Below are 26,257 nucleotides of genomic sequence, written 5' to 3'. Positions count from 1 at the left end.
TAAAAATAAAATCCAACACACTAAGCATATTGCAGCAAAAGTTATATGGAGACTGAGTCTTTGTTATCAAAAGGTTGATAGAAAAAAGCAAACTTTGCATCTGTCTATTTCTGAAATTCTTGTAACAAATAACAAATGTCATGATTTAAGGCCACTATGAGGTTCTCTATCACTTTCAGCTGAACACATTCTAATTAATGTACTTTGTTCAATACATTTTACTGTTTTTGTGAGTGAGAAATGAGATTTTAATACTGCATTATCAAACACTTTACTATTGATATGTAGGAAAATCATTACTATTGAAACATTATTTTATCTTTTATTTATTTATTTATTTATTTATTTATTTATTTATTTATTTATTTATTTATCTTTTGATTGAGGAAGATTAACCCTGAGCTATCATCTGTGCCAGTCTTCCCCTATTTTGTATGTGAGTTGTCGCCACAGCATGGCTGCCGAGTGGTGTAGGTCTATGCCTAGGATTTGAACCCATGAACCCAGGCCACCAAAGTGGAGCACGCTGAATTTTAACCACTACACCACAGTGCTGGCCTGTTATATTATTTTAGATCCCCCTAATTCATTAGATATTTTTGCATTCTAATTTAAAATATTTTTTTGCATTATGTAAGTAAACACAGAAGCAGATTCCACTGGTTGAGTATTCATGACCCATCTGTCCCCTTCCTACCAGCAGCTCAGTTGTGTTTTGACCTTCAACTTCTTCTATGAGGCCATGTGATTGAGGGGAGGTTGACAGCTCTAAATCAATTATAGTTGGCCCCACTGGGACGATGTCTTTTTGAGTGACTCTTACAAAGTCAGGGGGAATAGATGCCCACACTTTTTCATCTTTCTGTTCACTTGCTATAGTATAATACTTTAAACAGCTCAGCCTCTGAGACCATAAGGAGCCCAGCCTGTAGACAAAGCTGAGAACCAAAGATGACAGAGCAAATTATGAGAATATCATGTGTGCTTGATTATAGTTTTGAGCTGGTGAATTCTCTAATCCTGGAGTCACTCTATCACTCGCCTTCTTTTGTTAAATTGTTTCACTATTTTTTTGTAAAAAGTGATATTTATGACAACATTCATCAAGTAAATAACAAATGGAATAAAACATATTTCCTTCTCCATCTTTATAATGCAACACTGTGCTTTACTTTTTCTGGCACAAACAATCATTGTAGTAAAGTAGTGTGGTCTTTATTATGGGATATAATAAATATTTTTTAAAAGACACTTTTAGTTTGTTTTCTTTTTAATTTATAGCCAGATGCGTTCTAACAACAAACATAATTTTTAAACATGCTCTCCCCTTCAGCCCATTTTTTATTCTGTAATATTTTATTTCATGCATTATTGTACTGGACGGAACATTTAGCAATGTCAAGAGATTACTTTGGTAATAAGTATGTAAGAATTGTTTGTTGTTTTTTTTGGTAAGACTGGAATATTTTACTTAAATATGATGCTTTATTTTTTTCGTTATTTACCTATTCCATCATCATCCATGATAAGTCTTTTATCATCTCATTCCAGCCATATTAGTCTAATTCCAAATGTCTGAATATGCCACATAAAATATTTTAAAAACACTTAATTGAGGTATGACTGACATACAAAAAGCTGTACATATTTAATGTATACAACTTAATGTGTTTGGAGATAATATACACCCGTGAAACCATCACTACAATCAAGTCCTTAAACTTACTCATCATCTCCAAATGTTTCCTCCTGTCCTCTTTATTTTTTTAACTTCCTTTTTTAAAATACTTTTTTTCTTTTGAGGTAGGAACATTTAACATAAATCTACCCTCCTAGTAAATTTTTAAGTCTACAATACAATATTGTTAACTGTAGGCCCATGTTGGGCAGTAGGTCTCCAGAACTTATTCATCTTGCAAAAACTTTGTTGTTCAAAATTCTATTGCCAAGAATTCCCTCTTCATCTTGAAGTGACAAATCCCCACATATTTTTAAAAACTCAACAGAACATTGGCTTTCCCTGAAGAATTATCTGATTTATCCAAGTAAGACTATCTACACTTGTTGACTCTGCTAACCTCTAGCTACCTTTACTATGGCACGTTTCAAATTGCCCTGCTATTCTTTTTTCACATGTAACTTACTATGATTTCTTGGAAAACAGGGTCTTTATCTTATCAAGTATGCATGCTCGGTTCATTGTTCATATCTTCTACTAGAGTAATAATAATATAATATATCCATTCATTTATTGAATCTTTAGTTCCGGTTTTTGCACACCTACTATGTGTAAGGCATAGTGCTTGTCACCTGGGTGTAAAGATATGAATAGGGGGCATGTCCTAAGACCCCCACACTTACTTCCATCATAATTCCATGTGTGTTATTCTGTGATCAAGATGAGTATATGGTGCTACGGAATCTCTAAGTGTTTGCCTAACACAACATGTGGTTTAAGAACTGTATTCCCTTGAGAAGAGCTGCTTCAGCAGAACCTAACAATGTGAGTATAAAGAAGCCAGATCAAGGTAACTCCCAACATGGGAATGATGTATTGATTACCTAAATGAATGTATTGAATGAGTGAATGAAATAGTTGAAAATAAAGAAGAAATGTGATGCTATAGGTTAATCCCAGACCCTTTACATTTTATTTGGAGACAAAGAAGACCTGAGAGAAAGTGATTGTAATTATGTAATTTTGCCAGTTCATACCTGTCTGATTACATTTTTCTCTCTCTCGGCACAATACACAGTCAAAGAAGCAGGTAGCTCTCTTCCTGAGGGATTTTCCTGAATCCTGGCTGACAGAACATCCTACACTCATAGAGGGGAGTTTGAAAGAAGAGAATTATTGATAATACTGAACAATACTATATAATTGGATAATATTTTATTATTTTATAATATTGAATAATTGATAATATTGTTTAAATTATCTCACAAACTATCCTAAAGATCACCTCTAAGATGTGACATGATTGATGCACCCAGGGAAAGCAAAATAAAATCAAGGTCAATCTACAGAAAAGAGTTCCCAACGTGAAGATACATAATGATTTAAAATTTTTTCCATCTCAATGACTAGGACACTTATTTGTTTTAAGTAAATGGGGCATTTGAACATGAATCATATTTGTTATTGCCAAATGTATTCTCAATATGTTATTCCTGGATTATTTTTTTGAACTATAAGCAGATTTTACTTTGATAATAAATAATATTTAAATTCATACAATACATTTACATGAGACTGTTTTGATTAGTACAAATTGCAATTATTGAATTTATTTAGTAATATATTTAATGTCAGGTAGATTCTACACCGAAGACACATGGACAGGCTTGAATGATATAATACAGCATCTTGAGGGATGGCTTACAAGAGTGAGTTTTAAAGTGAAATCCCATGAAGAGGAAGAATGTAGTTCCTGGAAGAGCAAAAGAAATCTTTTTTTCTGACGGTGAATTTTTCTACAAGGATGTATAAAGGTGGGATGAAGAAATGGAAATATGAGGAATATTAATAAAATATTGAAATATTAAAAAAGAAACCTCAATGTCAATTCTTTTGATTCTAGTTAAAGAGAATAAAATCTGTTATCTGGAATAAAACCATATGTCCAAGGACAATTTGAATTGTATCTACAAGTCATCAAAAGTCTAGATTGTCAGCATCTGTTATGTCTTCGAGGCACAATCCATGCAGAGCAATGAATTTGCAAGCAATGAGATTGACACTTTTTCAGCTTAAATGGGAAGTTAAATCATCAATTTTTTAGCAGCTCATCCTATTAAATTGGTAGCCTCACTGTCCTGCCTGTAGTATATAAAGCATTTAAAAATTCAGGAATATCTCCTTAATTAAAAGTGTCCTTTCAGTATCTCTAGGACAGTAAGAAATCTTATATCAATTAATTGGGATTTTGTTATGAGTTAAATAACTTCACCGTTGTTTTCATATGTGGTCTCCATCATGTGATGCAGATGAAGAATTAATCGAAGATTGAGTTTTCTGCAACCTTTTTGAATCCCACAGCTCAGTCTATCAGCTCCTCATGTATAATGAAACTTTGACCACGTGGATCTGGGGGAACAAACTACCTTACTTTCACCTGAAGTCCAAGGCCTTTAGGAAAATCATATAGTTCAGAATTTCATGCTGTGACACAGAGTTTCTTTTCTCATCGAGTGACACATGAACTCCAGTGCTGTTTTGTTTTTTTTCATTTGTATTTATTTACTTATATTTTATTGATGTTTTAATAGTTTTTAACATTGTGAAATTTTGGGTTGTACATTTTTGTTTGTCCATCACCATATATGTGTCTCCTTTCACCGCTTGTGCCCACCAACATTGCCCTTGGTAACCAAAATACAATTTTCTCTGTCCATGTGTTGGTTTATATTCCACATATGAGTGAGATCATACAGTGTTTGTCTGTCTATTTCTGGCTTACTTCACTTAACATAATAATCTCCAGGCCCATCCATGTTATTGCAAATGGGACTATTTTGTCTTTTTTTATGGCTGAGCAGTATTCCATTGCGTATATATACAACACTTTTGATCCAGTCGTCAGTCGAGGGACACTTAGGTTGCTTCCACTTCTTTGCTATGGTGAATAATGCTGCAATGAACATAGGGGTGCCTAAGCCTCTTTGGATTGTTGATTTCAGGTTCATTGGATAGATTCCCAGTAGTGGGATGGCTGGATCATAGGGCATCTCTATTTTTAATTCTTTAAGTAATCTCCATACCGTTTTCCATAGAGGCTGCACCAGTTTGCATTCCCACCAGCTGTGTATGAGGGTTCCTGCTTCTCCACATCCTCTCCAACATTTGTTGTTTTTTGTCTTGGTGATTATAGCCATTCTAACGGGTGTGAGTTGATATCATAGTGTTGTTTTGATTTGCATTTCCCTGATGATTAGTGATGTTGAACATCTTTTCATGTGCCTATTGGCCATCTGTATATCTTCTTTGGAGAATTGTCTGTTCATTTCCTCTGCCCATTTTTTGATCAGGTTGTTTGTTTTTTTGTTGTTCAGTTGTGTGAGTTCTTTATATTTTATGGAGATCAACCCCTTGTCAGATATATGTTTTGCAAATATTCTCTCCCAGCTGGTGGGTTGTCTGTTCATCTTGATTCTGGTTTTCTTTGTCTTGTAGAAGCTCTTTAATCTGATAAAGTCCCACTTGTTTATTTTTTCCTTAGTTTCCCTAGTCTGGGTAGGCATGTCATCCAAAAAGATTCCTTTATGACCAATGTCAAATAGTGTGTTGCCTATATTTTCATCTATGAGTTTTATAGTTTCAGGTCTCACCTTCAGGTCTTTGATCAATTTTGAGTTAATTTTTGTGACTGGCGATAGCAGATAGTCCACTTTCTTTCTTTTGTGTGTGGCTGTCCAGTTTTCCCAACACCATTTATTGAAGAGACTTTCCTTTCTCCATGGTATAGTCTTAGCACCTTTGCCGAAAATTAGCTGTCCGTATATGTGTGTGTTTTTTTTCTGGGCTTTCAATTCTGTTCCATTGATCTATGTGTCTGTTTTTGTACCTGTACCATGCTGTTTTGATTACTATTGCTTTGTAGTATGTTTTGAAGTCAGGGATTGTGATGCATCCTGTTTTTTTTTTTTTTTTCTTAAATTGCTTTAGCTATTCGGGATCTTTTACTGCCCCATGTGAATTTTAGTATTCTTTTTTCTGTTTCCATGAAGAATGTCATTGGGATTCTGATTGGGATTGCATTGAATCTGTAGATTGCTTTAGGAAATATAGACATTTTAACTAGTTTTATTCTTCCAATCCACATGCATGGGACATCTTTCCATTTCTTTATGTCATCATCGATTTCTTTCAATAATGTGTTGTAGTTCTCATTGCATAGGTCTTTCACCTCCTTGGTAAGATTTATACCTAGGTATTTTATTCTTTGTGATGCAATTGTAAATGGTATTATCTTTTTGAGCTCTCTTTCTGTTAGTTCGTTGTTAGCATACAGAAAGGCAAGTGATTTTTGTAGGTTGATTTTGTACCCTGTAACTTTGCTGTAGTTGTTGATTATTTCTAATAGTTTTCCAACGGATTCTTTAGGGTTTTCTACATATAAAATCATGTCATCTGCAAATAGTGAGAGTTTCACTTCTTTGTTACCTATTTGGATTCCTTTTATTCCTTTTACTTGCCTAATTGATCTAGCCAAACCCTCCAGTACTATGTTGAACAGGAGTGGTGAGAGTGGGCAATCATGCCTCATTCCTGTTCTCAGAGGAATGGTTTTCAGTCTTTCCCCATTGAGTATGATGTTGGCTGTGGGTTTGTCATAAATAGCTTTTATTATGTTGAGGCACTTTCTTTGTATTCCCATTTTGTTGAGAGTTTTTATCATAAATGGATGTTGTATCTTGTCAAATGCCTTCTATGCATCTATTGAGGTGACCATGTGGTTTTTATTCTTTGTTTTGTTGATGTGATGTATCTCGTTGATTGATTTGCGGATGTTGGACCATCCCTGCGTCCCTGGTATAAATCCCACTTGATCATGGTCTGTGATCTTTTTAATGTAGTCCTGTATTCGGTGTGCCAATATTTTGTTGAGGATTTTTGCATCTATGTTCATCAGCAATATTGTCCTGTGATTTTCTTTCTTTGTACAGTCTTTGTCTGGCTTTGATATCAGGGTGATGTTGGCCTCGTAGAATGATTTAAGAAGTGTTCCATCTTCCTCTATTTTTTTGGAATAGTTTGAGAAGGATGGGCATTATATCTTCTTTGAATGTTTGGTAAAATTCACTGGAGAAGCCATCTGGTTCAGGACTTTTATGTTTTGGGATGTTTTTGATTACTATTTCAATCTCTTTTTACTTGTGATTGGTCTATTCAGATTCTCCATTTCTTCTTGGTTTACTTTTGGGAGCTTGTATGAGTCTAAGAATTGATCCATTTCTTCTAGATTGTCCAACTTGTTGGCATATAATTTCTCATAGTATTCTCTTATAATCCTCTGTATTTCCATGGTATCCATTGTAATTTCTCTTCTCTCGTTTCTAATTTTATTTACTTGAGCCTTTTCCCTTTTTTCTTAGTAAACCTGGCTAAGGGTTTGTTGATTTTGTTTATCTTCCAAAAGAACCAACTCTTTGATTCATTAATCCTTTCTAGTGTTTTTTTGGTCTCAATTTCATTTATTTCTGCTCTGATTTTTATTATTTCTCTCCTTCTGCTGACTTTGGGCTTTGTTTGTTCTTCTTTTTCTAGTTCTGTTAGGTGTAATTTAAGGTTGCTTTTTGGGCTTTCTCTTGTTTGTTAAGGTTGGCTTGGATCGCTATGAATTTCACTCTGAGGACCACTTTTGCTGCATACTATATGGTTTGGTATGGCATATTTTCGTTTTCGTTTGTTGCCAGGTAGTTTTTGATTTCTCCTTTAATTTCATCAATGATCCATTGGTTGTTCAGTAGCATGTTGTTTAATCTCCACATTTTTGTCACATTCCCAGTTTTTATTTTCATGGTTCATTTCCAGTTTCATAGCCTTATGGTCTGAAAAGATGCTTGTTATGATTTCAATCTTCTTAAATTTATTGAGGTTTGCTTTGTTTCCCAAAATATGGTCTATCCTTGAGAATGTTCCATGCACACTTGAGAAGAGTGTGCAGTCAGCTGTTTTTGGATGGAGTGCTCTGTATATGTCTAGGTCCATCTCATCCAGTTTTTCATTTAAGTCTACTATTACTTTCTTGACTTTTTGTCTGGATGATCTATCCATTGATGTAAGTGGGGTATTAAGATCCCCTGTTATTATCATGTTGTTGTTAATGTCTCCTTTTATGTTTGTTAGTAGTTGCTTTATGTACCTTGGTGTTCCTAGGTTGGGTGCATATACTTTTATAAGTGATATGTCTTCTTGGAGGAGTGTCTCTTTTATCATTATATATTGCCCTTCTTTGTCTCTCTTAATCTGTTTCATCTTGAAGTCTACTTTGTCTGATATGAGTATTGCAGCACCTGCTTTCTTTTGTTTGCCATTAGCTTGAAGTATCATCTTCCATCCTTTCACTCTGAGGATGTGCTTGTCTTTATAGCTGAGATGTGTTTCCTGGAAGCAGCATATTATTGTGTCTTGTTTTTTAATCCATCCTGCCACTGTATCTTTTGATTGGAGAGTTCAATCCATTTACATTTAGGGTAATTATTGATATATAAGGGCTTAATGTTGCTGTTTTGTCACTTATTTTCCGGTTCTTTTGCATTTCCTTTGTTTCTTGTCCCATTTGTTTCGGACTGCCATTTCAGTTTGGTTGCTCTGTCTTATGACTCTTCTAGTTTTCTCTTTGTTTATCATATGTGATTTTGTTTTGATTATTTGTTTAGTGGTTACTTTGAGGTTTGTGTAAAAAATCTTGTGTATGATATAGTCCATTATCTGATGGCCTCTTATTTCCTTATACTAAGTCAATTCAATCACTTTCTTCTTCCCCTTCTAAGTCATTCTTGTTATACCTTATTCTATCTTGTGTTGTGGGTGTGTGTTTACAGTGATGAGGTTAAATTTATTTTTAGTGAATTCCTTCCTTTGATCTTTGATTTTGGTTTTTAAGTGGTTGTTAACCTATTCTGGTAAAGACTTACTATTTTTCTGAGTTTGTCTACATATATTTTTCCTTGCTCCAAGTTTTGTATTCCCTTTCTCTTCTTTTTTTCAGGCCTGAGGGCCTTCTTGAGTATTTCTTGTAGTGGGGATCTCGTGACCATGAACTCCCTTAGTTTTTGTTTATCTGGGAGAGTTACTATTTCTCCATCATATTTGAAGAATATTTTTGGTTGATAGAGTATTCTTGGCTGAAAGTTTTTGTCTTTTAGTATATTGAATATATCATTCCAGTCTCTCTTAGCCTGTAAAGTTTCTGTTGAGAAATCCGCTGAGAGGCTGATGGGAGTTCCTTTGTACGTTATTTTTTGTTCTTATCTAGCTGCCCTTAATATTGTTTCTTTGTCATTGACTTTGGCCAGGCTTACCACTAGGTGTCGCGGAGTGGTCCTTTGCCTGTTGATGTATTTAGGTGATGTGTTGGCTTTGCTTGCTTGTATTTCCTGCTCCTTCCCCAGATTTGGGAAATTCTCAGCTATTATTTCCTTGAATAGGCTCTCTGTTCCTCTTTCCCTCTCTTCTCCATCAGGAATACCTATAATTCTTATGATACATTTACTAACAACGTCAGATATTTCTCAGAGACTTTCTTCATTTCCTTTCAGTCTTAGTTCTTTCTCCTCTTGCATCTGGAGCGTATCTGTATTTCTATCCTCTATAATGCTAATTCTTTCCTCCATATTGTCAGCTCTGTTCTTTAAAGATTCCAGATTATCCTTTATCTCCTCCATTGTGTTCTTCATCTTCATCAGCTCTGATTGGTTTTTCTTTATGATTTCAATCTCTTTTGTGAAGAAACTCCTAATCTCATTGAATTGTTTGTCTGTGTTGTCTTGTATTTCATTGAGTGTTTTTATGATAGCTATTTTGAAATCTCTGTCGTTTAGGATATGAATTTCTGTGTCATCATGGTTGGTTTCTGGGTGCTTGTCATTTTCCTTATGTTGTGGTGATTTTACTTATCTTTGAATTGTGGTTCTTGTATTGGCTTTGTTTTTCCTCATCTTGGAAATATCTGGTTGCAATTTCCACAGTGCCACTGTGTGGGGGTAAAGGCTGTGTAATCTGAGCCCCCCTGCATTCTGCTGTGGCTGTTCCCTGTGTTCCACAGGTCGCTTGGTGTGGTCTGGTGTGCTGGGCTGCAGTGTCTGGTTTGTGGGGAGGGGGGCTCTCTCTTTTGGCCACTGGGTCCCTGGCATAGGGGGCTTCTCATTCACCCCTCGTTATCCACTCTCTGGGGTGCTCAGATATTTATGGTACCCCATAGCAGCTCTGAGTCCTCTGTGTGGGAGTTTCCCATTGGCTGAGAAACCCCAAGAGCTATGGTTTCCCAGCAGAGGGCCGCCCCTCCCCCCTCTCTGGGAGCCCCGAGGACCGGGATTGCTGATTTGATGGGGAGGGAGAGGAGATTTCCTTACCTCTCCCCACTTCCTCGCAGGTCCCAGCACAGTCCACTCTCAGAAGTGTGGCAGTGTGGATCTTTCTGATCTTGCTTTTCACTGTCTAGGATTCTGTTGTTGTTCTGTGACTGTTCATTTAGTTGTATCTTATCGGGGGAGGAGTTTAAGGGAAAGCTCACTCTGCCATGACGCTGACCTCACTCTCCAGTGCTGTTTTTAAATTGAGTGTTATTTAGGCATGTGTGGAGCTGAAAGGGAGACTAATTTGGGAAATGAAATGAGCATGGAAATTGGAGGCAGAAAACCCAGATACGAACTGGTGGGGATACTCATTTGCCCAACAATTAGATTTTTTCCCCTCTATATTAATCATTCTAGGAATAAGTTCAATTTAGGGTGTGTTTACTCTTCTGCATGCTTAAGGAAGAAGGCATCCTTGTCTGCCCTCAGAGAGTACATGGTGATTTGTTTAAACCATTCCTGAAGATTCCATGTCCAGGGAGTGCTGTAGGGCTAAACCTGAGCTGCACCCAGAGCAATGAGGTTTGCTTTAGGAGTTTCCTTGAACTCAAGAAGAGATAAGAAAGAAAGACATCTTGCTTCTTACTACCTTTGAACAAAATATTTTATTAAATGAGAGAGAAGAGATGAAAGCTCCTAGTAAACAATATTCATGCATTAATTGATATAATTTATATGTATATGTATAACTAATATTTATATAAAACATAACTATATATATGGTTATATATACACATAAATAAATATATATTCACAATAAATGCGTGTATTTAGATCTGACATGACATTCACTTCCTTGTACCTGAAAGCAAGAGTTTCAAGACACATTATTCATAGATTTTGGATTTATGAAAGTCTAAGTTCCTCTAAGTAGAATTGATAAGGACTTGGGGAAATTAAAACATATTTCAAAGTATTGGGGTTCTCATCTGTAAAAAGGAGGTCAAACTCCTTGCTTCCAAAAGTCATTTTAAATTTCAATGAGGAAAAATTTATTTAGCTATCATTAGCCTTTCTAGAAAAATGCAGGAAGTTCAAATAAATTGTCTTTCCCCAGAGACATTTAAGATATCATGGGATAGGGCCAGAACTACAGTTTGCAAATCACTGAATTTTAAAATTCCCTAAGATGAATTGTCATTAAGTCTTATCTTAAAAACTTACCTCTCACAGTGAAAGTTTTTAATTGATTATTTCTAGTTAAAAGAGTTGACACTGTTCCAATTAGACCCTACAATCATTAGAGATTTACTTGCAACCTGTAAGAAAGAACAACAATTCATTATGCTCAAGTGACTGCTGATCTGTTACAATGTCACAATCACAATTCTATACCCAAATAAAATAACACTCTGATCCTTAAAAAACAATAATGGTAATCATATTTAAGGGAGAAGTTTTACCTGCTAAGGGAGAAACATGAGCTGGCCTGTATCCATTATGGACAACACTTCTGCTTTCATAAAAAGCATTTCAGGGAGGGCTCAGGCCACCACATCCACAGCATGATAGGTTTAGTAGATGGATCTAGACATGGTCATGTCTAATTTGTCCTTTGGCAGAGACTCCAGGCAGGCATTGAGCGGATACTCCAAAATTTTCCACATTCAGTACCTGCAAATGAGCAGTTGAAAATTTCAAGCCATAAGTTGGTAAAGAAAAAGTCTTCTGGGTATTTAGAGGGGCTAACTGTCCATAGAGAGTGTTTAAATCCAGATATCTCAAAGTTCTGGTGTGCAACGGAAAGACATACATAGTAAGTATCTAAAAAGTGGTGAAGTGGAAAAAAAGAAGCATTCCATTTTGGTGTAGTGATGCACACCTTCCAAGTGGTTAAGTAGTACTTTCCTGCAATGCTTACACTTATTTATATACTTGTGTCACCATACATGGTAAACATATTGGCTGATGAGCCTATGATTCTGGCTATGTAGGTCCAATCTTTTGAAGTATATGTCCTCTTGGTCACAGGTATCTTAGTCACAGGCAGGCACCGTTCATAGTCACCTCTCATCTAAGTTCCCAGAGGACTGCTCACTTTTTATATCAACTGACACTAAGATTCCCACCCAAGTCCAGCCAAAATGTATCAACAATGAAGCCCTGCTGAAGACTAAAGATATGTCCTTGGAAGCCATCTGATAAAGAGGAAAGCTAGTCCTTACCTTTCAGTACAGGATTATAATCTCCATAGGTTATCTGAATCAAAAGAGAAAAAATGTTCCATTTTGAGTCTCTGGAAGCAAAATAAAGAGAATTTCAGCAAAATTCATATGATCAGGTAGCTAAACTTATATTCTTGGTGCTAACAGTGTGAATATGAAGCAATATTTTCTGATGGTAGATGTGATTGAGGGGGAGCTTGGCTTTGAAGCCAGACTGCCTGGGTTCCAATTCTGACTCTAATATGACTAACTTAACCATCTTGAGAAGGTTATATAACCTCTATCCATCTTAGTTTCTATGTTTCTAAAGATTCCCATAATAATGGTACCTTTTCGTTTATTTTATTAGGATTAATTTTGTCACTAATTTGTAAAGCAGTTGACGAATGTAAAATGTTTTTAAGTACATATTACATACAAAATTTTACTAACTATAAGATAAATAACTAAGGTGTGGTTATTTGAGAACATCTAGCTTCCATTCCTTTGAGAGAATTTGGGCAACCACATTTCCAGAAGCTACTGTGGTCTGCTTTAGCCAATGATGCTAGCTTCTAGCTACTTCATCTCTTCTCAGCTTCACACACCAAAATAATGTGTCCACCATATCAAGAACTATCTGTGGTAGGTATTTTCCTATTAGGGAGACATGAAAACCCACTTTCTTCTTTTCCACTTGTCTGGCCAAAGATCTTCACCAAGGAGGAAAACTTCTATCCCTCCAGCTCCATCCCCCTACCATGCTCATACCTGTGGTATTTGTAGAGCTCCAACAGCGTCCCTATCTGAGCATAGAATGCTGGTGTGGTTACTGCAGTGACAGCCACAATCTTGATCTGTGCCTGGCAGGTGTAATTAGGGATCTTCCGGCCCCGTCTTAATGATCACCTCATGGTGCTCTCCAACGTGCTGACTTCATTGTGGAAGGAATTGTAGACATGGAAACCCAGAGACAGGTTGGGGAGCAGCTGGGGACTCCTGTTGATCTCCTTGAAGGCAAAAACAAAGACCAGGACATAACGATAGTTTTTGTAGTTCGACCTGTATCAAGGCAATAGTATTAGAAATAAAGATCAAGTCATGCACTTCAGGAGTAACTCTTGTGGGAAAACAAGGAGGAAAAGCATGGCATTTTGACTCAAGCAACTTTTGCATTCAAGAGCAATTACTGTCTCTTCATGACTTTGGAATCCAAAGCACATGCACAGGTGTTCACAAAGCCTTAGAAAATCCAACACTACTGCTCTGTACTCAAAAGACATAGACCAATGTCCTAAAATGAGTTACTTGGTAAGGTGCTTAAGGGGAAAAGACTAATTTACATATTTGTTTACAAGTCAAGCACTACTTCATGCAGTGACAGCAACGTGAGGTTGGTCATGGCCAAGTGCTGGTATAATAGGATGAAGCAAAAGTTCACGATCCATACAAAGAAACTAGGTAGGACAGGGATGTGCAGAAGAAAAGCTTGGAGGAAGGGCAAATCGAATATAGAATGGTGTCATCAAACCTTTTGCAATATACCTTTCTAAAAGTACCTGCCTCACAGACTTAGGAAAAACATACTACCAGAAGCAGGGAAACTGCATCATAATAAATAAGGAGATAGTCTTAGGGAGAAAACAAAGAGAAAGGCAATTTATGACTCTATGTTTTTCTAAAAGAGTAAAAATTATTCAGAGTCCAAGGAGCAGTGTAAACTTGCAGCTTTTCATCTATTTCTTTACAGATTAGAAAACCATCACAGGCAGTGAGCTTTAGAGCTTATCTTTGGGTTGATTCCGCTCTTGCACATCTAAGTTCAATCCAATGTTAATTTTCAAACAATTTAATTGAGAAGGTACAACACACAATTCCAGAAGATTGCACAATAGGACATAGGCTTTTGTTGCTCTAATATTAAAGTATTTTCACTGGTGAATATAGCTTTAAAAAACAAAATGTTGGGATACTGTAAATCTGAGTCACCCAGAGACACTCAGATTGGATTAAAAGAGGACTTGTATTCATTTCCTATTGCTACTCTGAGAATCTACCACAGATTTAGAGGCTTAAAACAACACAAATCTATTATCTTGTACTTTGGTAGGTCAGAAATCTAAAATGAGTCTCACTGGTGAAAATCAAGGTGTCAGCAGGACTGCATTACTCCTGGAGGCTCTAGGGAAGAGTCCTATTTCCTTGCACATTCTGGCTTCTAGAGTCTGCCCAATTTCCTAGGTAATAGCTTTGTATCACTTCAATCTCTGTTTTCATTGTCATAACTCCTTCTCTGACTCTGACTTTCTTGACTTACCCTTTTACATGTAAGGACCCTTGTGATTATATTGGACCCATCCAGATAATTCAGAATTATCTCCTCATCTCAAGAACCTTGACTTTATCACATTTGCAAAGTATCCTTTCTATGTTAGGTAGCATATTCACAGATTTGAAGGATTAGGACTTGGTCACCTTTGGGGGCACATTCCACCTACCACAGGACCCAACTACATGCTTTCCAATACTTGAAGCAAATCATAGAAGAGATTAAAGTAGATAGAAATGATATTCCATTTAAATATGAACCAAAACAAAGCATGGGTATCCTTGTTAATATCTGATAAAATCAGAGTTCAAAGCAAAAACATGTGCAATATCAAAGGTGGTGACCATATGTCATATGTGACATATGTGATGACCATATGTGGTGAAAGGAAGAAAAGATCGAGTGCTAACAGTCAATATATATATCCACCCAAAGTAAGATAAAGCTATTAGTTATAAACCCATGTACATAAGTACATATATGTACAACCAGATTTGGAGATTTAACACATCCTCCAGATTAAAGACAATAAAAAATATGCAAAGTTATGGAAGAGTTAAGCTTAACAGATATTTACATAAAAATGTAAATAACACTAGTATATTATGAAAACCAAAGAATATAAATACACTTGACAATGCACTGGGCCATCAAGTAAGCCTTTGAACATTGAAATTATACTCAGTGCATTCTGTGACCACAGTATCATTAGGCTAGCAATTAATAAAAGGACATCTGTAAAATTCTAATACATATATATAATATATTATATACATATTATATATATGTGTTAAACACTTGATCTTTGATAAGTACTAGGGATCTAATGTACACCATGACTATAGTAAACAACACTGTATGATACATATGAAACGTTAAGAGACAAAACCTGAGTTCTCATCACAAGGAAAAAAATATTCTTTTCTTTTTTTGCTTTTTCTTTTTATTATATTTATATGAGACGATAGATGCTAACTAAACTCATTGTAGTCATCATTTTACCAAATATATAAGTCAAACCCTTATGCTGTACACCTTAAATTTATACAGTGATGAACGTCAATTACATCTCATTAAAACTGGAAAAAAACACATCTTTTTCAGAGAATACTCCAAATTATTTTAGACCATAAAGGATACTGAGTAAATGCATTTTGAAGAAAAATGAATATCATCTCAATAAAAAGTTCGTTTTTGAATAATCTATATATTTTGATGAATCTTGCTCTTAGCACTAACTTCTAGCAAATATATGGTTTACCCAAGGATTCTCTCCCCTCCCACATTATGTGTCAGGAGCAGGATGGCATGTGGGTCACTGCAGTGGGATCTTGGTGTTTTTTGCCTGCAACTTGTATCCTTTAGGCTTTCAGAAATTAATCACTAATGGAGATTATTCCAAGGTAGGTGAAAATAAAAGATGCTTATTTCTGTCTTCTGTTTGGAAGGAAAATATTCCAGAAGGGAAAAAGAAAGGAAGCCACAAATAATCATTAAAGTAAAAGAAAGGAGCTGATGATTCACAGTTTATGGGAGATTCTCAACACAGCTTTTATATTCAACTTTCATAACTGTCAGAGGGATTCACACACACACATGAACTTACAGGTAAAATGTGACATCTTTGCTTGGACGAATCACAAAGAAATTTCTGTTGCATTTCTGAATCCTGAGTCAATGAATAGAAGGGGGAAAACCCACTGACCACCAAGTCCCCTTCCTTGTAGACACTGGGCCTTATGTAATTAAAGACGTCCAAATAACTCATCATGCACGTGGAATATGGAAATTTCCCAAGGAGGGGTAGAAGAAGCATAAAGAACATCTCAGCTGACACACCAGTTTGAGGCAAGGCGTCTAGTCAGTTGTGACTGGGGGAGCAGAGCTGGAAGGAGACCTGCAGTGTAGCCCTCTGCAGGGAAATTTTACTCCTGTGCAGGGTACACGTGTCTAAAAGTGCTCTGCCATTCAAGACCATGGAAAGAAGATCTGTTATTGATCAGAACTAGGGCATTTTCAGAAGTGATATATACTGGCTCAGACCTTCCCTCAATGTCACTGTGGATCAGAATTGCTTCTGGCCTCTTCTCTCTGTCACTCCCCCAGTCCAGGCCTAATTAGTCACTGGTCTCAGAAAGGAGCTCTGGGGTCCCCGTGGCCCTGGGTCTCTGCACCTGTCACTTTCTGCCTTGGTAAGGACAAAGGTGAAAAATCTGTTTGGGTAACATCTTCCACTGCAGGTGCCAGAGATGTCATCAGGGCTGGGGGTCATCAAGGCTCTGGGAACTACTCCATCCTGAGATGATTAGATTTTTTCTTTCCCAGGCAAACATTCTGTTTCTTGCAATTGACTGAGAGGTGTTGCATCCATCAAAACACAGTATCAGAAAGAGCTGGTATTGCACAGCAAAAACAGCCCAGCATGATTCCTGTGATACCCAAGGAGGAGGTCATTGACCATGCCTTGGGTAACCCTCAAGGGTACTTTACAGCCTATATCGCCAAACTCACACTTAGGTCTATTTGACCATTATCTGAAGAACTGGTCTCATGCTCAGTTCAGGAAATAGATATCTATTTTCCAGTTCATATCAGTTTGGCATGATATAAAGTCTAAAATCACATATATTTACACCTAACCTATTCCTTAGACCTACGTCCTATGCCAGGACTCCAGCACTTAGTTACTACATGTTCCAGTATCTTCCATTTAAAGTCAGTCTCTCCTAAACCCAAAGTCTCTCTCAACAGCTCTTTTGCCATTTCTCTGCTAATCTTCAAGGCAAACATTTGCAAGGATTGCTAGTATACTAATATTCCTCTTCCTCCAGTCCCATTCTTTTCAACCAACTTCAATCAGGTTTGTCCAAGTATGTCACTCAATCTGCTCTTCTCAAGGACATCAGCAGCTTCTATGAGGCCCAAATCAGTGGTCATTGCTTACCCCTATTTTACTTCACCATACAGCATCATTTGACCCGGCTGACTGCTCTATCCTTAGGACACTACTTTCTAAGTGTTTTCATTTTTCTAAGTTCTCCATATTGTTCCTACCTCATGTGTAACTCTCTCCTGATCTCCTGTACTGTAACCTCTTTATTTTATTCACCTTTAAATGCTTTATTTTTTTTGCATGGATCTTGTGTTTGCTCCATTTAAGAGTATTTTTATTCCACCTCAAACAATGAATATATTTGCTATATTCTAAAGTTTTGTTGTTTTACCTTCTACTTTTAGATCTAAAATCCACTGTGGATTGATTTTTATGTACGTTGCGAAGTAGGAGTTAAGATTCATTTTTGAATAAAAACATCCAACTAGTGGAGCACTACTGATTAAAAAGACTGTCCTCTGTCTATTTCTCTGCAGTGGTGTCTTTGACATAAATCAGAGTTCCATATGTCAGCATGTCTGTTTATGGACTCTATGCTCAGTTCCATATTTTGTATCACAATGCCAGGCAGTGTTAATTACTATAGATTTATGCTAAGTCTTGATATCTGGCAGTGTATATCCTCCAAAATACTTCTTCCTTAAAGAACACCTTGGAAATTCTTGATCCTCTTCATTTCCTTATAAATTTTATCATCAGATTATCTGTTTCTACCTATCATCCTGCCAAGATTTTGATTGAGATTATTTGGAATCTATAAATCAATGAGAGACAATGTCCTTAAATAAGTGATCCTGGCAATGCATGATGTTGGTATTTTTCTCCATTTATTTATATTTTCTTTAATTTCTCATAAGCATTTGGTACTTTTATTTGGAGAGACCTTGCACATGTCTCATTAGATTTAATACTATTTCACAGTAGTAAATGTTGTTGATCCAGCCCTTGTCATTGTATGACACATGTCTCTAATGTTCTTTATTCTGTAATTTCTATTTGCTTTTCTTTCTGCTTCAGTTTTGGGTATGTTTTATTTTCTGAAATTTTTAGCCTCTCATCTGCTATTAAATTCATAAATCAGTCTATATTGGCTCAGTGCTCCCCTCAAAGTCACTATGAATCAGAGTAGCATTTTATAAATGCTCCAAGTTTCTTTGAAAGCAACGTGTATTCTCTTACGTTTGGTTATAGAATACAGGCACAGTAACTCAAGCTAATTTTGTTTTTGGATATAGTATTACATTCAGATTTTTCCCTCAAACTTATTTAGTGATAGAGGTGTATTGAAGTCTTCTACTGAGGTTATAGATCAACAAATTCTTTTTTGTTATTCTGTCATTTTTTCTTTATATATTTGGATGTAATGTAAATAAGTACATACAGGATTAGGTCTTTTCTTGTGAATTGTTCCTTTATATAATGTGGCCTTATTTTTTCATAGCAAAGTATTTCAGTACATTAATAAATGATCAAACATTTCTTCTGATAGACCAGGCACTCTTCCAAATGCCTTATGAATATTAACTTAGGGAGTACTAAATATAAACTTAAGAAGTGTGTACTAGTATCATCCCCACTTTAGATATGAGAAAACTGGCATGTCACTTGCCTGAGCTCTCTGGTTAGCAAGTGGTAGAGCACGGATTTGAGCCCAGTGTCTCTGAGTGGCATAAGTGGTGGACCATCATGGAGACAGTGGTATATTTTCTAGATTCTTCTTTCAGGACTGTCACTCTCTCTTGTAGCTGCATAAAGTCTTCTAAGGGCTCATCCTGCCAACCTCTCTGGGAATTTCCTTGGGCCAAAGGAAAGTGCCACACCTAAGATTATGACCACTCCCAATGGCAGCCCACTTCCAATGACTGGTTCACGGGGGGATACAAAGACCCAATTCCTCTGCCTCAATTTGAGAAAGCCCTGAAGGGCCACCTCAGCTCCAGAGCTCCCACTGGGATAAACACTTGTCTCCGTTTTTAACTTATCATAGTTCAATCTCTTCTTCTGCCAATCTCAGTTCTCTTCTTTACAGATGGTTACCTCAAGCAAGTAACAAACTTTTTATGCCAAAGTTTCTTCATCTGTATAATGTGAACCATGAGAGTGCCTACTTCACAGACTTGTATTAAATATTCAATCAGCTACAATATGTAAAGCATTTATGAGACTCCCAGCATATAGGAAACATTATATATTACATCTTTTATTGTGAATTAATTTAAATCCATTGTAGGATTATACTGAGAAAAATGAGCCACACACAAAAAAGAGTAAATATTGTATGATTCTATTTGTATGAGTTCCAAGAACAGTCAAAAAACAATCTGTGATAGGAAAAATAATCAGAACAGTGGTTGCATCTAAATTCAGATTGTGGAGAAGGGGTGAGGCAGGAGCAAGGATTGACCGAGAAGGGACATGAAGGAACTTTATGGGGTGAGGAGAACCTTCTATATCTTGAAAAGAGTAAACGTTACATAGGTGTATGCATTTGTCAAAATGCATTAAGTTCTACACCTAAGATCTATGAGTTGTGCTATATTTAACTTATACCTCAATTTAAATCAGATTCATTTTCCTAAGTGAAAGAAGCCAGAGACAAAAAGCCATTTATTGTATATTCCATAGTACGCCATTTGGGGAAAAGCAAAATTGTAGTGAAGGACAACAAATCAATGTTTCTTGGGGCAATGAGTAAGAAAGGGGGATGACTACAAAAGGGCAGCAGAAAGGAATTTGGGAGTGATGGAATTGTCCTATCAAGACTGTTCATGTGTGTATCATGTTCGATCATGACTATGTTGATGGATACACAACTCTATGCATTTGCCAAGACCCATAGAACTGTACACCTCAGAGTGGATATTACTGTAGGTTAAAAAATTTAATCCACCAGGTAGTGAAGGGAACATAAAATGGAAAACAAGCTATAACAAATGAATCTAAATGTTGTGGAAAAGGAATAACACAGCCACAATGAAAGTTATGAAAAGGAAACCAAATTTACTTTGGAAAACTAGGTTTTACCAGATCCTGTAAGCCCGGATCAAAAGAAGTGACCAGAAATCATGTACTCTAGTTCATACATAATGTTTCTCAGAATGGTATGGGTTAGCAATTCTGAAACTAGTTTATGCATATACTAGATCTGAAAAACTAAGTAAATATATTGTAGACGATGAGAGCCAGTGTATCACAGTCAAAGAAAGATGTTATAAACAAGGAAAGAGAGAAGGCTAGCTCTTATTCCACTCCAACTGAGGCGTTTGGTTGGAATAAGAGCTACCGTTATCAATTCCTGCTTTTCACGGATGGATGGGTAGATAAAGAGAGAGAGAGAGAGAGATAATGTGTGTATGTAGAGGATAGTATAGATTCATATCTTTCCAAGCTCTGTCAGCTCAGAAGACATAGAAGAACGACATTCCAGTAATAATGAGTATACCTATCAACCACCCAGAAATTGGTTTCTAAGATACTATTCTTAAGAAACGGAAGAAACCAGGGCTCTCTGGAGGAATAGTGGATTCCAGGGCTACGGTAGAGGAAATACAACCTGATTCTGAAATATCACTGAAGGATATTCTAGTGGAAAATAAAGATTCACAAAAAGAAGCCCCTAAAATCTGCTTAAAAATCCCCCTCAGGTCTTTGAATAGCACCTAACTTGTGCATGTGCAGGGAATGAATTTAGGAGACTTAGAAGAGAAAAGCCACTGAAAACTGAATATTGTGCAGAAATTTAGGAGATCACACATGCCAGGAGTTGAAGGTTGGTTTTTGGAGTCATCTGCAGTGGAATGAACTTGATAAAAAAAAAAAAAGGCCTGGCTTTCAATTATGACCCTAGAAACGTCACAGCCTGAGAGTCAGTGCCACACACTAAGAGTAAGATCTACATCTCGGAAGTCAGTGCAAAACTGAAATAAATATGTCATTTTAGGTTCTCCTTCAGAGGCTCAGCGTGATCCATTCGTACTGGAAACCTAATCTTTAGAGGAAGGAAACATGATTAAGAGCTTCTACAAGGTATTGTTCACAAGATCCACCACACAATAAAAGATTAATAGACATGCAGAGCAGCATGAAAATGCTCTCAATTATGAACATATAAATCAGTAGAAGCAGACCCAGAGACAATCCAGATACCGGAGTTAGCAGACAAAGATTTCAAAATAACTATGAATGAAAGAAACATGGACAATTGTAGAAAATGAAAAACAAACTAGAAATCTTTAAAACAACCTAAGGAAAAGGACATGTTTCATTCAAAAGAGCAATAAGAAGTCTGGTAACTTTTCAAAAGAAACTGTGGAAGCAAGAAGACATGAATGACATCTGACAGCTAAAGGGTTGAATGGAAGGGAAAAAAAAACCCTGCCTATTTAACATTCTTTGACTTAAGAAAAATATTCTTCAAAAATGCAGACAATTTAAAGATATTTTCCAAAGGGAGTTTAAAAAAACAAGATAAAACAATTAAACAACAGCAGAACTGAAATTCAAGAAACTCTAAAGAGAGTTTTCAGGCTGAAGGAAAACAATTACACCCAAAGACACATAATGTTAGGAATGATCATCGGCAGGAAACAAAATGTAAGTTTTTATAATGAATATTGACTTACTAAAACAATCCTGTATACTTTTACAACTTTTACGTAAGTCTAAACATTTTCAAAATAAAATGTGTTTAAAAACACGTTGAACTGATACCCGAAAACTAGCGATGATGGAATCCCCTCCAAGGGAATCCCTACTCCACCCCCCAAGACTAGAGATTATGGAGCCCCAGCAAATGGTGCTCACAATCTTCATCCAACAGCAGATATGACAGAAGCCCTAGCGAGACACCACCAGTTCCTTCCAAAACTAGAGGCAACCTGAACTCAGATAACATCTGTCATCCGCAAACACAAATGCTGGGGTCTGAGCAAGCAAGACCTACATCCCCTCAAAACTAGAAATTATGAGACTCCAGCAAGAACCCCCTAGTAACTTCCAATTCTAGAAATGACAGCAGCCCCATAAGTCACACACTTACCTGCTCCTCAACACTAGAAAATGGGAAGCCACAGCCCAGTGACCCACCGAGTCTATGCCAACAATACCGACAAGGGCAGACCCAGAAAGAGAGACTTCTGATCTCCCCCAACACTAGAAGAAAGGAGTTCTATAAAGACCCCTCCAGAGCCCCCTGACGAAAGATAAGTCGAATCTCATGCAATTATCCCAATCCTCTCCCTGAATTAGAGACAATGGCCCTCCATCCAGTGACCGCTCCATGTCACCACAACACTTGAGAAGTGTGAGCCCCATACAAGCAGTGGTCCTCCAGCGTCCAAGCACCAGAGTGGAACCGCACTCTCATACCTCCCAGTTATCCCCAACATCACGAGGACTCCATCAAATGATGGAAGCTTCAGCAAGTGATCTTCTATATTCTTGCAAGATTAGAGATGTTGGAAACCCCAAAAAGCATCTTAAAACCCCCTATACACCAAGAAGAAGGGAGCCCCAACAAATACCACACCATTTTAACCAACACAAACCCCAGTTTGCCTCTTTATTCCTCAGACTAGATATGAGTATACCCAGCGAAGAGTAACCCAGTATCCCCGCCCAGAAAAGAAATGACCAGAGTCTCCCTAGGCAACACACCAGGCTCTCCAATGTAAGTGTCAAACAGATCCCAGCTGCCAGCTCGTCAGCGTCCTCTTGCTATGTAGATGTCTCTGTCCCCAACTGTAGTGGAGAGATGGAGCCCCATCTAATATCCCCTGCCCTGGGGAATGTTGAGGACCCAGTCTCAGAATAAGGAACACAGCAGTTGTCCTTACAAGCCACCAAACACCCCCAAGCTCCCCTTCTACAGAAGGTGACAGGAGCCCAGGAAGCAGACTTTCCCCCACCATTTCCTAATCCAGCAAACCCCTCTTATCTGTTGCACATCCTGCTGACCATTAGAATATCCTTTACTGCTAGAAGAGTCACTAGGAGCCAAGGAAGGCTGGAGCTGGGGGAGAGGCTGAGAAGGATAGAGAGGGGAGAGGAGCAAGAGTAAGGGAAAGATGAGACTTTCCATGTTGTCCCAAACACAGCCATAAATTCCAGAGGGCCCAATCAGCTCCAATCAAACCAGGTTCTCAGGGTGAGCTGGAGCAGAAGAAAAGGAATTCTAGATTGATGAGGATAGATCGCCTGGAGGAAAGGTGGGTGTGTAGGCTCCTAGCCAACATAGCCACCTATGCTACTTTCCACCTGTATTTAGGCCCTGTGCAGTCTCCTCTCACATCCGATTAGCTGTGAATTGTCATGAACCCAAATGATCAATACAGTGCTGCAGAAATGACAGTGTCTCACATCTGAGGCTACATCCTAAAGCACACTGAAGCTTCCTCCTTGGTCTCGTAGATTGCTCCCTCTCTAGGGGAAGCCATCCACCATGCCATGAGGATGCTCAAGTAGCCCTGTGGAGAGGTCCACGTGGAGAGGAACCAACTTGTCAGCACCAATTGCTCACCATTCAGTGAGCCACCTGGGAAGCTCTTCCAGCCTCAGTCAAATTTTGAACTTTAATGACTATGTATGCTAGCATGTTTAGGAGTTAAGTATACTGCTGTCTGCAACCTTCTTGAAAATGCATTAAACAGAGATGGATTCTTGGGTGATAAAAGGATGGAGGTGGCAAAGTAAATATAGTAAATTGTAACTGATGGAATGCAGGTGTGGGCTGTCTTCATTAGGGCTGCCATAGGAAAGTACCACAGACCGGGTGGCTTAAACAGCAGAAACTTTCTTTCTCATAATTCTGGATGCTGGAAGTCCAAGATCAAGGTGCCTGCAGGATTGGTATCTCCTGAGTCCTCTCTCGTTTTCTTCCAGATGACCATCCTCTTGCTGCCTCTTCACGTGGTCATCCCTCTGTGCATCCATGCCCCTGGCATCTCTTGGTCTATATGTCCTAATCTCCTCTTATAAGGACAGTGATCAGATTGGATTAGTGTCCACCCTAATGGCCCTATTTTATCTCAGTTACTTTCTTTTAAGTCACAGCATCCAAATAAAGTCACAATAAGAGGTACTAGGGATTAGCGGTTCAACACATGATTGTTGAGGGGACAGAATTCTGTCCATAACTTGACTGTTCAACTCTTTCAAATTATTTCCATGCCTGAACATTTTTCCTAATAAAGTGGGTGCAGATGATGTTCTAAGGCAGGAAAGAAAAAATGAATTGTTAACAAAAAAATTATGTTGGAACCCCCAGTTGTTCTGTGGAATAGGGATTATCATCGATTGAATATAAATATTAAAGCTGTGAAAGTCCTAGAAAAAAACCAAGGGATAAGTATTTTATATAGACTCTCAGAGAAAAGATGGTCTTTTAAAAGTATAACATAAAACAAGAAACGAAGTTAACATGTTTGATTTCCTTTAAAACATCTGCATGGCAGTCGTTGCATGGCAGCACCGACTAGAGGCAAAGACAAAAAAAAGAAAAGAGGAGAATGTTGGCAACTCATCACAAAAATCTAATTTATTAACATTAAGGAACACTTACCAACCAAAAACGAACAAGAATCCGTTGGAGAAATGGACAAATTACAAAGAACGTTTCACAGGAAACACAGAATGCTCTCAGTATAAGAGATGATTCTCAACTTCACCCACCAAGGGAAAAATACGGAGTAAAACACCATGATTCTTGTTTTTATTTATCAGATTAGGAACATTTACTGTTTGTTTAATATGTTGATCTATTAGGATGTAAAGAAAGTGGCACTCTCATACCACAGTGAAGAGGGGGTGAATTTGAACAACCTCCGCCCCCGGACACGAGGACCTTGACAGTCAGAGAGAGCCCAGCTGAGCCCAGGACTTGGTGGGAAAGAGCCGAACTGTGGCAGTGAACTCGGAGAAAGCCGAAACCAGAGGGAGAGAGACGAACCCGAACCGCTGAGCCAAGGAGCGGCGGGGAGAGGCGGAGGGAGCCGAGGCAGGTGGAAAGAGCCGAAGAGAAATGGAAAGAGCCGAAGATGTGAAGACACAGTGGAGGCCAGGCAGAAGGGCCCGAAGCCTGGTTGGAGGAGCCAAGCCCAGCCGAAAAGCGGCGAGAGGTGGCGGAGAGAGCCGAGCCCAGGGGCCGCTGAGAAGAGCTGAGAGGTCGTGGGCGGCGGAGAGAGGACAGGCTGGCGGCGCCACAGAAGGAAGCGGAGGCGAGGACAGCGGAGAATGAAGGCGACTGCGCTGGATGGGAGCCCGGAGCCTCCCACGCGCCCGAGCTGCCCCAAGCGCCCCGCCGGAGGGTCGTCGACCCGGTCCCCGCTGCCCTCCTCCCCGCTCCTCCGGCCCCGCCGCTGCCCACGGCGCGGGGCTGTCTGGCCGGGCAGCGGAGTGTCCTCTGCCCACGACGAGGACGCGCGTGTCCCCACGGCTGGATCCTCCAGACGTGATGGCTGCGTGGAGTCTGGCGCCGATGTCTGCTGCAGGGACTGACCCTGGGGGTGCAGAGTCTGACCCGCACTGAGCCCGGGACCAAGCCCGTGGGGAAGGCCGCTGGGGGGCAGTGACCACGCCGGCTGACCAGAGGTCTGGGAAGAGGCTCCCATCCTAGACCGAGGCTGGAATGCGAACTGTGGGCCCCTCCTGACCTTCTCCCCACTTCCAACACCAGCGCCAGGCTCTCATTCAGGGCTCTTGATTGTGTCCAGCAGAGGATTTTTAGAGCGATCGCTCACGGAGCCTCTGGGAGGACAAGGACGGGCTGGAGCCCCACTGAGGCTGCTTCTATTAGCTGTTGTCCAAATCCATTGT

This window comes from Diceros bicornis (assembly GCF_020826845.1).
Source record: "Diceros bicornis minor isolate mBicDic1 chromosome 13 unlocalized genomic scaffold, mDicBic1.mat.cur SUPER_13_unloc_1, whole genome shotgun sequence".
Classification (NCBI taxonomy): Eukaryota; Metazoa; Chordata; class Mammalia; order Perissodactyla; family Rhinocerotidae; genus Diceros; species Diceros bicornis.
Note: the sequence above shows the minus strand (reverse complement) of the source record.